Source organism: Nuphar pumila, chromosome 10 (assembly GCF_984573655.1).
Source record: "Nuphar pumila chromosome 10, dmNupPumi1.hap1.1, whole genome shotgun sequence".
In the NCBI taxonomy this organism is placed as follows: Eukaryota; Viridiplantae; Streptophyta; class Magnoliopsida; order Nymphaeales; family Nymphaeaceae; genus Nuphar; species Nuphar pumila.
Genome location: NC_143258.1, coordinates 74,105,229 through 74,114,356, shown reverse-complemented (window position 1 = coordinate 74,114,356; position 9,128 = coordinate 74,105,229).

Below are 9,128 nucleotides of genomic sequence, written 5' to 3'. Positions count from 1 at the left end.
CCCAGTGCCCCTACTGGTGTGCAATTTCAAAAAAACCCAGTGCTCGTGCTTGTATGCATTTTTGAAAACCGAGTGCTCGTGCTAGTGTGCATTTTCGAAACCCAGCGCTCATACTGGGGCATTTTTTTCTAGTACCCGTACTGGTGTTTTTTTTTTCAAAACCCAGTGCTCGTACTGGTACATCTTTAAATTCAGTGCTCGTGTTGGTACATCTAGTGCTCGTGCTAGTGCTAGTGCTAGTGTCTGGCTGACTGATCAAGTTAGCTCTACCGGTTCAGTCTTAGTACTAACCAATCATCAACATTCAAGTTTTAAATCTCAATTTCAACCTTCGGGTTATCATTTTATCAAAAATCAATCTTTTTCTCTTGCGAAGGACCCCTCTTCAAGGAGAGTTCGAGGGAGCTCATTCCTTTCGCATGCAACCATCTTTCGTTCGCAAGAACCCTCTTCCAGGGAGAATTTAAAGGGACTCGTTTTCTTCGCGAACAGTTTGCAAAACAACAACCAACTTTACACAAAAGAACCCTTTTTCCAGGGAGAGCTTCGACGGAAGCTCGTTTCTTTTTGTGGCCCTCATTTTTCTCATCTTTGGACAACCCCTTCACGGAGGACCCTCTTCTAGGGAGAGTGTGATGGACTCGTTCCTCTGTGATACTTTCTCAACTTTCTTTTTCGTCCGCCTTTCCATAAGAGAAGCCTACAGATAGGGAGTTTTGACGAAAGCTTAATTTCTCTTTGAAAGTTTCGTTTTGCAAACACCTCCTCTTTGGGGAAGAGAGGAGTATTTCCAACTTCCCATTCAGGTAAGGGCTAAGCCTGAGTCTCTCTTTTTAGGGAAAAAGAGAGGAGAATTTTGTCATGGACGTGTCGATTTGATATCGAGCAATTTCTTTCATCAAGGATTTCTAGAATATTTTGCCAATTTGCTATCAAAAGTCATTGTTGATCTCAAAGCTTTCATCACATAAAGAATTTCCTCAAACTACGTTTAGTATTATTTTCAAAAGAGCAAGACTTTTGCGAAATAAGAACTAAATTCAAGCTTTTTCTGTTGGTCAACCAAGAGAATGAAGAAAAATCTTCGATATGACCGACAAAGGAAAAATTCAATGATGTTGAAAAGCCATAAGTAAATTGATATTGATCATAGCCATGGCACATTCTTAAAGACCGCTCTTTTGGCAGTAAGACAGTGAAAATATCCTGGGCAGTAAAAAAGACCTACCCAATCCATATCTCCTCAGTCATCTAAGCTGCAATCAAATATCCGCAAAAGTGATCTCTCAATTGTCGTCAAGATGAAGACGAATATGCGAGTTAGACCCCCAAGGCCAAAGAAGATTTGGATCATCTCTGAGATGAAGAAGTATGTGAAGGATCCTCCCAGGGTACGTTCAGAGCACCGTCAAGATGAAGGCGACTACGATGAGCCTCCCGACAAACCCTAAAAGATATTTGATTTCTGATATCATCCAGAAATTTTGACCAATGAACCAATATCATCAAGCCTAATTTCTGAGAAATAAAAGAAGGATCGGAGCATCTCCAAGATGAAGGAGTTTGTGAGGTACCCTTCCCTGAAAAAGAGAGAAAAGTCAGGATGTCTCCAAAATGAAGGATGATGTAAAAGAAACCAAGAAAGCTTCATGACTCAAAAGAGTGCAAAAAGATCATCATGGTAAATGCCCAGGATATCAAACTGCTAAAAACTGTCAGGAATCATCTTTATTTATGTGAAATTCTTCTATCAATATCTTTTCACTCAATTGCTTTTATGAAGCTAAGAATATTTCCTCTCTTTTCATATCAAGGAAATTGATATATTCCTTGAAGAAACTCAACAACAACAAATTTGAATTTGATTCCTGATTCTACGGAGTTATCCTAATTGGAGTTAATACTCTAGGTGGAAAGAGGTGATATTTTCACACATATATGCACAATTCAATCATTTCTGAATCAACTACAATTTTGGCATCTTATTGGCAGTATTTTCTCATTATCCCAACATGAAGCAAGAACTTGATGTTCGTTTTGACTTATCCTGACGTCATCCCTCCTTAGGACTGGAAAGTCCTTTCCTTCCGTCTGATCTGAGCGCTCTTAGATTCGCACGCTTCCCTGCGTTCCCCAATGTCCCGCCATAGACAGTTCTTGCTCAAGATAAGGGTTAAACCTAAACTTTCTGCAAAAGGTCTGTTATTGTCAAAAGCTATTTTCAGTCTCAGCAATGAGGCGCCCAAGATCAACTCCTTTTCAAGCTTTAAGGACCCCCATTTTCATCCTTTTGCAAACCCCTCTTGGACTTGTTGTGCGAAGTCTAGAGGTCCCATCGCAGTTTTCTCGCTCCTCAAGGATTATGTATCCATTCAGGCTAAGGATTAAACTTGTTACCTCGCTCCTCGAGGTATCACCCAAACCTTCTGCAAGAGGTCGTCTGTTTTTAGAAAGCTGATTTAGTCTTAGTAATGAGACGCCCCAGATCATCCCCTTTCCAAGATTTAGGGAATCCCTTGTTTTTCTCTTCTCGCAAACCCCTTTCAGATTTGTTCGTCCAAACTCCGAAGGTCCCATCATGGTCTCTTCACCCGAAGATTCCGTATGGTCACCCCTTTCAGGTTAAGGGTTAAGCCTGAACCTCGCTCCGCGAGGTATCTTTCCATTCAGGTTAGGGTTAAACCTGAGTCTCACTTCAACTAGATATCCTTTCTAGTCCCACCACGGTTTCTTCATCCGAGGATTCCATACGGTTCCCCCTACTGAGGTCAAGGGTTAAACCTGAATCTCGCTTTGGCGATGCATTTTGTTGTCTCATCACGGCTTCCTCGTTCGAGGATTTTGTATGGTCGTCCCCTTCAGGTTAAGGGTTAAGCCTGAACCTCGTTCCATGAGGTATCTTCCGTTTAGGTTTGGGTTAAACCTGAGCCTCATTTCGATGAGGTAATCCTCCCAGTCCCATCATGTTTTTTCCCCACAAAGGAATCCATGCTTTGTACATCCATCCAAGAAAGGATCATGCTTGAGTTACATCTCACGAGGCATTTCTCTCGAGAATGTCCCATTGAGGTCCCCTTATATTCCTTAACACATCCGAATTATCTTGATTTATCTTCGTCCCATCCAGGATTAAGGGCTAAACCTGAGTCATTCCAAAGGCTGATCTTGTCTCACCCATAAGACTTGATAAAAAAATCTTATCTTTCACCAATTCTGGGATCTTTACCCAATTTCCCATCACGATTTCCTCATTTTTTTATTCAGTCATATCACTTTCGAGGATTTTGTCCCCCCAGAACCATTCAAGATAAGGTTTTAAGCCCAAAAACCCATGTTTTCGAAATAATTCTTTCACACCCAGTTCAGGTTGGCTAATTGGGGCATTTTTCAAAATTTGGAGTGTTTCTTTGCCACTAAGCTCGGCTTTCAACCGGCTTAGTAGCAAAGAGGGGCATCTGTGAACACCCCAAAATTTTCAAAATATTTCCTATTTGCCCCTGACCCCATTTTCTGAGCAATTGAGTCAGTTTTAAATTTAAATTCCAGTTTATTTCGCAGATTTTATTGAAATTAAGTTCATTTTATACATCTGACTCAGTTTTGGATCCAGATCCAAGTAAAACATCCAAATCTGAACATTATTGTCCAAATTTTCAAATTAAATTTACAAAAATACCAAAAATAGTTTTTGAATGGCTCAGATAGTCCATCCGGCACCCGTTTGGATTCATTGCTCTATATTTCTCAATTTGAGGTTCAAAACCCGAAAATCTTCTCAAATTTTGAATCCAAAATCATTCTCTGAAGAAATCAAAACCAAAATTTTAGAAAACCCCAATTTTTGTAAATTTTTACCAAAAAATACAAAAAATAGTTTTTGTCCCTCATATTTTCTTAAGTTTTAGGGTTTTATTTCCAAAATAACAAAAAAATCAGAAAATACGGAGAAAATAAAAAAATAAAAAAATAAAAAAATAAAAAATCGAAATAATAAAGGAAATCACAAAAAAATGGTTTTTCTAAAAACCCGTTTTTGAAAAAAAAACTTTTAAAAGGCCCCTTTTTTAAAAGTTTTACTTTCTTAAAAATCGAGTTAGGGTTTGAAACCTTCTCTCTCGCCTTCTCCCCTTCTTTTTCCACCTTCCAGAACCCTCACCGAAACCCTCCATCACCGAACCCTCCATGGGCTTCCCCATCCTCGACCATTGATCTGTAACAACCACCATCTCCTCCCATGGCCTTTCCTCAACCCTTCATCCCTAACGAACCCCCCCCCCCCATCGACTTTCTTCCCCTCTCGCTCGCTCGATCCACCACTAGATCGACATGCCCTTCCTCAACCATTGATCTGCAACAACCTCTCTTCTCGAATCATCTTCTCCATCAACCTCCACCCTGCGATCGAGGATCACTTCCCTCATCCATCATCTAACCTGGGTTTGCTGAGCAAATGGCTCCACTCCGATCTACATTTGATCTTACTTTTTTTTTGTACACCTTGGCCTTATATGATCATTTCATTGTTTCTATCTTAATCCTTTCGTTGTTTTATGGATATATTTAATTTTTGCATCCATTTCTTGCGTTTCTTTTACAGGCTTTGTTTTAACTCTCCCTTTTCTACGATACTGTAGTAATTACTCAAGTTACAGCGTCTACTTTAACTCCCCTATGTCCTTGGGGTTTGTCATATTGTTTGTGTAAACTGTCTTGCATTTTTCTTGTTCATAGTTGTGATATCATCTTTATCTTTATCTTTGAATCTGAAATTTTGGGACATCTCTCACAATGCAATTACATTTTGATTCCCGCAATCGAGTGAAATAGGAAATCATGTCCTTATTTCATATACTTTCTTAGGTCTTTATCGCTGATAGATTTCATTATTTCCTGCAATGGTTTATTCATGTTGGTTTGTCATTCTACAACATATTTTCAATGCTCAACATCATATTGCGTCAATTTTGACATATTGATCATGTCAGCCCCACGTAACTCACTCTAATCTCTTTCCTTTTGTTGAGTTTAATCCATATGTGTATTCTCTGTAATTATGTAAATATGGTTCACAATCGATTGAGGTCTACTGCCCATCTCTCCTGATTCACTAAAGCACGAATCAGGGCCTTTACCATGTGAACTGCCTTAAAAGGAGCCCTTGGGGTACTGGAATGCAAAACCAGATATTACCAAAGAAGCAATGGATATCGAGTTTGCTCTTTTCAAAAGAGAAGTGATGTTCCATCCCAGATGGGTAGAGGATTACATCCGCCAAATCAAGAGAAATGGCTGAAGGACTTCTTTCTCTTTCAGAAGAATGTACAAAGTTCCCTTCTCTGGAATTTCAGAAAGAATACGAAGGGTTCTAAGCCATTACAGTCGTCCAAAGAGAATAGATTAATTGATGAAAAATCATGGTGATGCTGGAGATGTCAGTGCCTCCCCTCTGTTACAATCATCACAAAATAAGTAATATTCTGATCATGGCTGCATCATAGATATTCTAAATGGTAAGCTTCTCTTTTCTTTTCTTTTTTCGTTTTTTTTGGGATGCCTTGGTCTTCAGAAGGATGGTAGGTCACCCAAGAGGCTGCTATATGAAATGAGATGGAATTCATTTCATGAGAAATGCTATCGTGAATGTCTTGATAAAGTGATCTGCAAATTATGGGAGGAATTTATTCCATCTTCTCATATTAGATACTCATTCCTGCATATATGCTTTGCTGATAAATGTAACTTGAAAGGTTTGGATGTTAATGAATGCCTCTTAAAGTTTGCTGAGATTCTTGAACACACGTTGCACTCTTAATTAGTTCCAGTTTCACAACACAACGTGCTCACCTTCACATTTCCATTGCTACATGTTTCATAATACCCATTGTAACACCCTATGATGCCTGTATGTCTTCAGATTTTTTTTTTCTGTATGTTCGATAGTTTCAATAATTGGAGATCTAATAAGTAGAGTGCTTAGCATCATCTGAATAAATTCGACCTATTATTGTGAGAAATTATTCGATGTTGCTGCAACTTTCCAACGGTTATCGAATGCTACCGATATTAAGACCAACCACATGGACCGATAAATAGATATCTGGTAGCATTTTGAGAACTTTAACATGGAACCACGTTCCAACTTTAATCAGGAACAAAAACATTCCAGTTGCAGAGACTCAACAATGGTTTTGTGATCTGATCGATGTCTATTACCTTCAAGAAATGGATCTGACAAATTTTTTTTTTTCTGATAGGGGAGTACGTGGCCATCATCAGCAGCTACCACTGAAAATAGCTATATCTGGATTTTGCAGTAAAATTCCAAGGTATGGTACCTGGGTGTTGATGTTTAGGTATCCCTTTTCTTTTAAGTTTTACATGTGGGATTTATCATGCCACTTTTTGAATTTGAAAGAGGAATTTTATGACTGTAACTGAATAATCTCCATGCATAGGCAAAATGGGTGGTTAGTATTGAAGTTAGCATAGAAAGTGTTAGGCAGATTTTAATAGCTGATACGAGCATTACCAGGTACGTTGGGAAAACTGAAATTGCTTTCATTTTAGAATCAGAATCTGCTGAGTTCTGTACAATTGTTTATTCATTTCCATGCTACCAAAGAGAAATTATTCATTTTATCCATGTTTAGCAAGCTGCTGCAGCCTTTATAGGTGTCAGCGTCGCAAAATTTTTCCTGTCTTCCCTTCCTTGCGGAAGAGAGAGGAAAAATGCTTTTGCGATTCAAACTTGTCCGGATTTTGGAAATTGTTTTGAAATATTCACCTCTGTTTTGAAAATCACGGGAAAATCCATGGGATGGGGCTCGACCTGTTGGTACGGGGTTTGACCGTTCCTGCCGCCTTTAATAGGGGTAATCGAACCAAGGACCAAAATTGTGCTTGACTTAGTTAAATCATCGAAATTGTGTTGTATCCTAAATGCACAGAGAATTCAGGCATGTGCTATGAGATTTTGTAAAATGTAAGTTGGAAAAAGATGATGTATGCTTAGAAAACATTTGGAGTTGAAAAGCATTTCTCAGAAAATCAATCTCTCAAGAAACTCAGATGAAAGGATTTGGAAATCACCAAAAAGTCTATGAAGTTTTGGGAAAATCATGAATGGATGAAAGTCCTGGGAAAATAGAGAAGGTTCTTGAGAAAAGATGAATATTTGAAAAAGAAAATATTTATCAAGAAAACTCTGAGTTTGAAAATTTTCTTAGGCAAATGATGGAAAATTTATAGGAAAGCTCTTTGGAGATGGAAAATCAAAACATAGGAAATTGAAATCCTGAGAATCTTGTCTTTGAAATATCTGAAAATCAACCTTGATTCTTGAGAAAGATGAGAAATTCATTTTGAAAATGAATCTTAAGAAAATAACATTTTCAGGAAAAATCACGGGAAAACTTGACTTGGAAAATTTGATTTTGAAAATTTTAGAAGTTTTTTGAGAAACTGATTTCCATGGAATGAAGTCTTCTCGATAAAATCATGAGAAAACCAATGATTTCACGATGCAAATGATATAATTGAATGAATGCACTTAGAAAAGATTTTCTAAGAAATTTGTTGGAAAATGTGTATTAAGCCAAAGTAAATCCTTCACATATTTTGACTGTGGCCATGAATATGTTCAGAGTTTATTTGAGTTAATTCACAATATTTTGAAAAATTGGAAATATGATGTGCATTTTAAGATAGCCTAAGAGTGTAGGCTCAGTGTGACTGGTAGAAGGATGATGGATTTGGGTCTTGTCCATATTCCGACTAGGGCCGTAAATATGGATTCCACCGAGTTCATCAACTCCCTAAGAGTTGGTGCACGTGTCATTCGTGTACATCCATAGTGCTTTTGAGATAAAATGCATGAATCACAAAATCAGGATATTACAAAATTAAACTACATGATATGCTTCCTAATTTAAGCAGTAAAAGTAAATATTATTCCAAGTTTGATTATTACATCTCTGACATGAGTCAAAATAAATGAAATAAATAAGAAAAATACATGGTATAAAAGAATCAGCATCCTCCAGATTTTCCTGCAAAATGAGAGTTAATACAAGATACCCAAGGAAATGGATATATATATGTAATATATACAACGAAGATACACTTGGTTATATCTAAATGCTTGAATTTGTGCTAAATGACATGTGATAATGAAGATGTATTTACAAAAAAAAAAGAAAAAAGAAAAATATCCACATAAATACGTGTATGTGAAAACAAGTGCACATGAAGATATATATATGTATATAAGTGTATATATATATATATATATATATATATATATATATATATATATATATATATATATATATAGGTATAGGTATACATATATATAATGAGAAAATGTACATAGTAATTGGAATTCTATAAATAATGGGTAAAACCAGAAAATACAGGGTATATGTAGTTTTTGTAGGTAATTTCACAATTTCGTAATTCCCAAATTATAACATATTTCTCAGTAAAATCGGGTATGGAGGTTCCCTATATATCAATAACCAAGCATGCCAAAGATGATATAGAGATCATGAATCGATATGGATATATCCATTCATGAATATAACCAATTATCAAGACTGGGTACCTGCAAAAGAAGAGATGGACAAAATACATAATATACACAATGTGCAGGAGATGTACTGTGGAAGCACCAGGGCAGTTTTAAGGACATTCTGAAAGGGGTGCGATGCATGGGTACATATGATGATGCGAGTGCTCCTACGAATGGATGAAAAGAGATGTCTGTAAAGACTAGAGCACATGCATATGATAAAAAAAAACAACTGGAGATCATCATTCATTTGGAGGCAAACTGGTAAAAGAAAGCTCATATATATTGAAAGTTGAATAGGACATGACAATGAAGTATAAGCACAACAAATTGATGAGTCTATGCAACAATTGGGTGTGTATATAGAACAACACATGAGGCAGCATGCAGAAGATGAGATACAGATATGCATATAGACTATTAACCAACTGTTCAATAATCATAACAAATCGTATAACTGACAGTGCTATAACTATAAAGCCTTCATGCTATGCCATTCATGATCTTACTTAGACTCACAGTGCAACGTATACTCTCTTTCAAACTCATCATGCCTTCA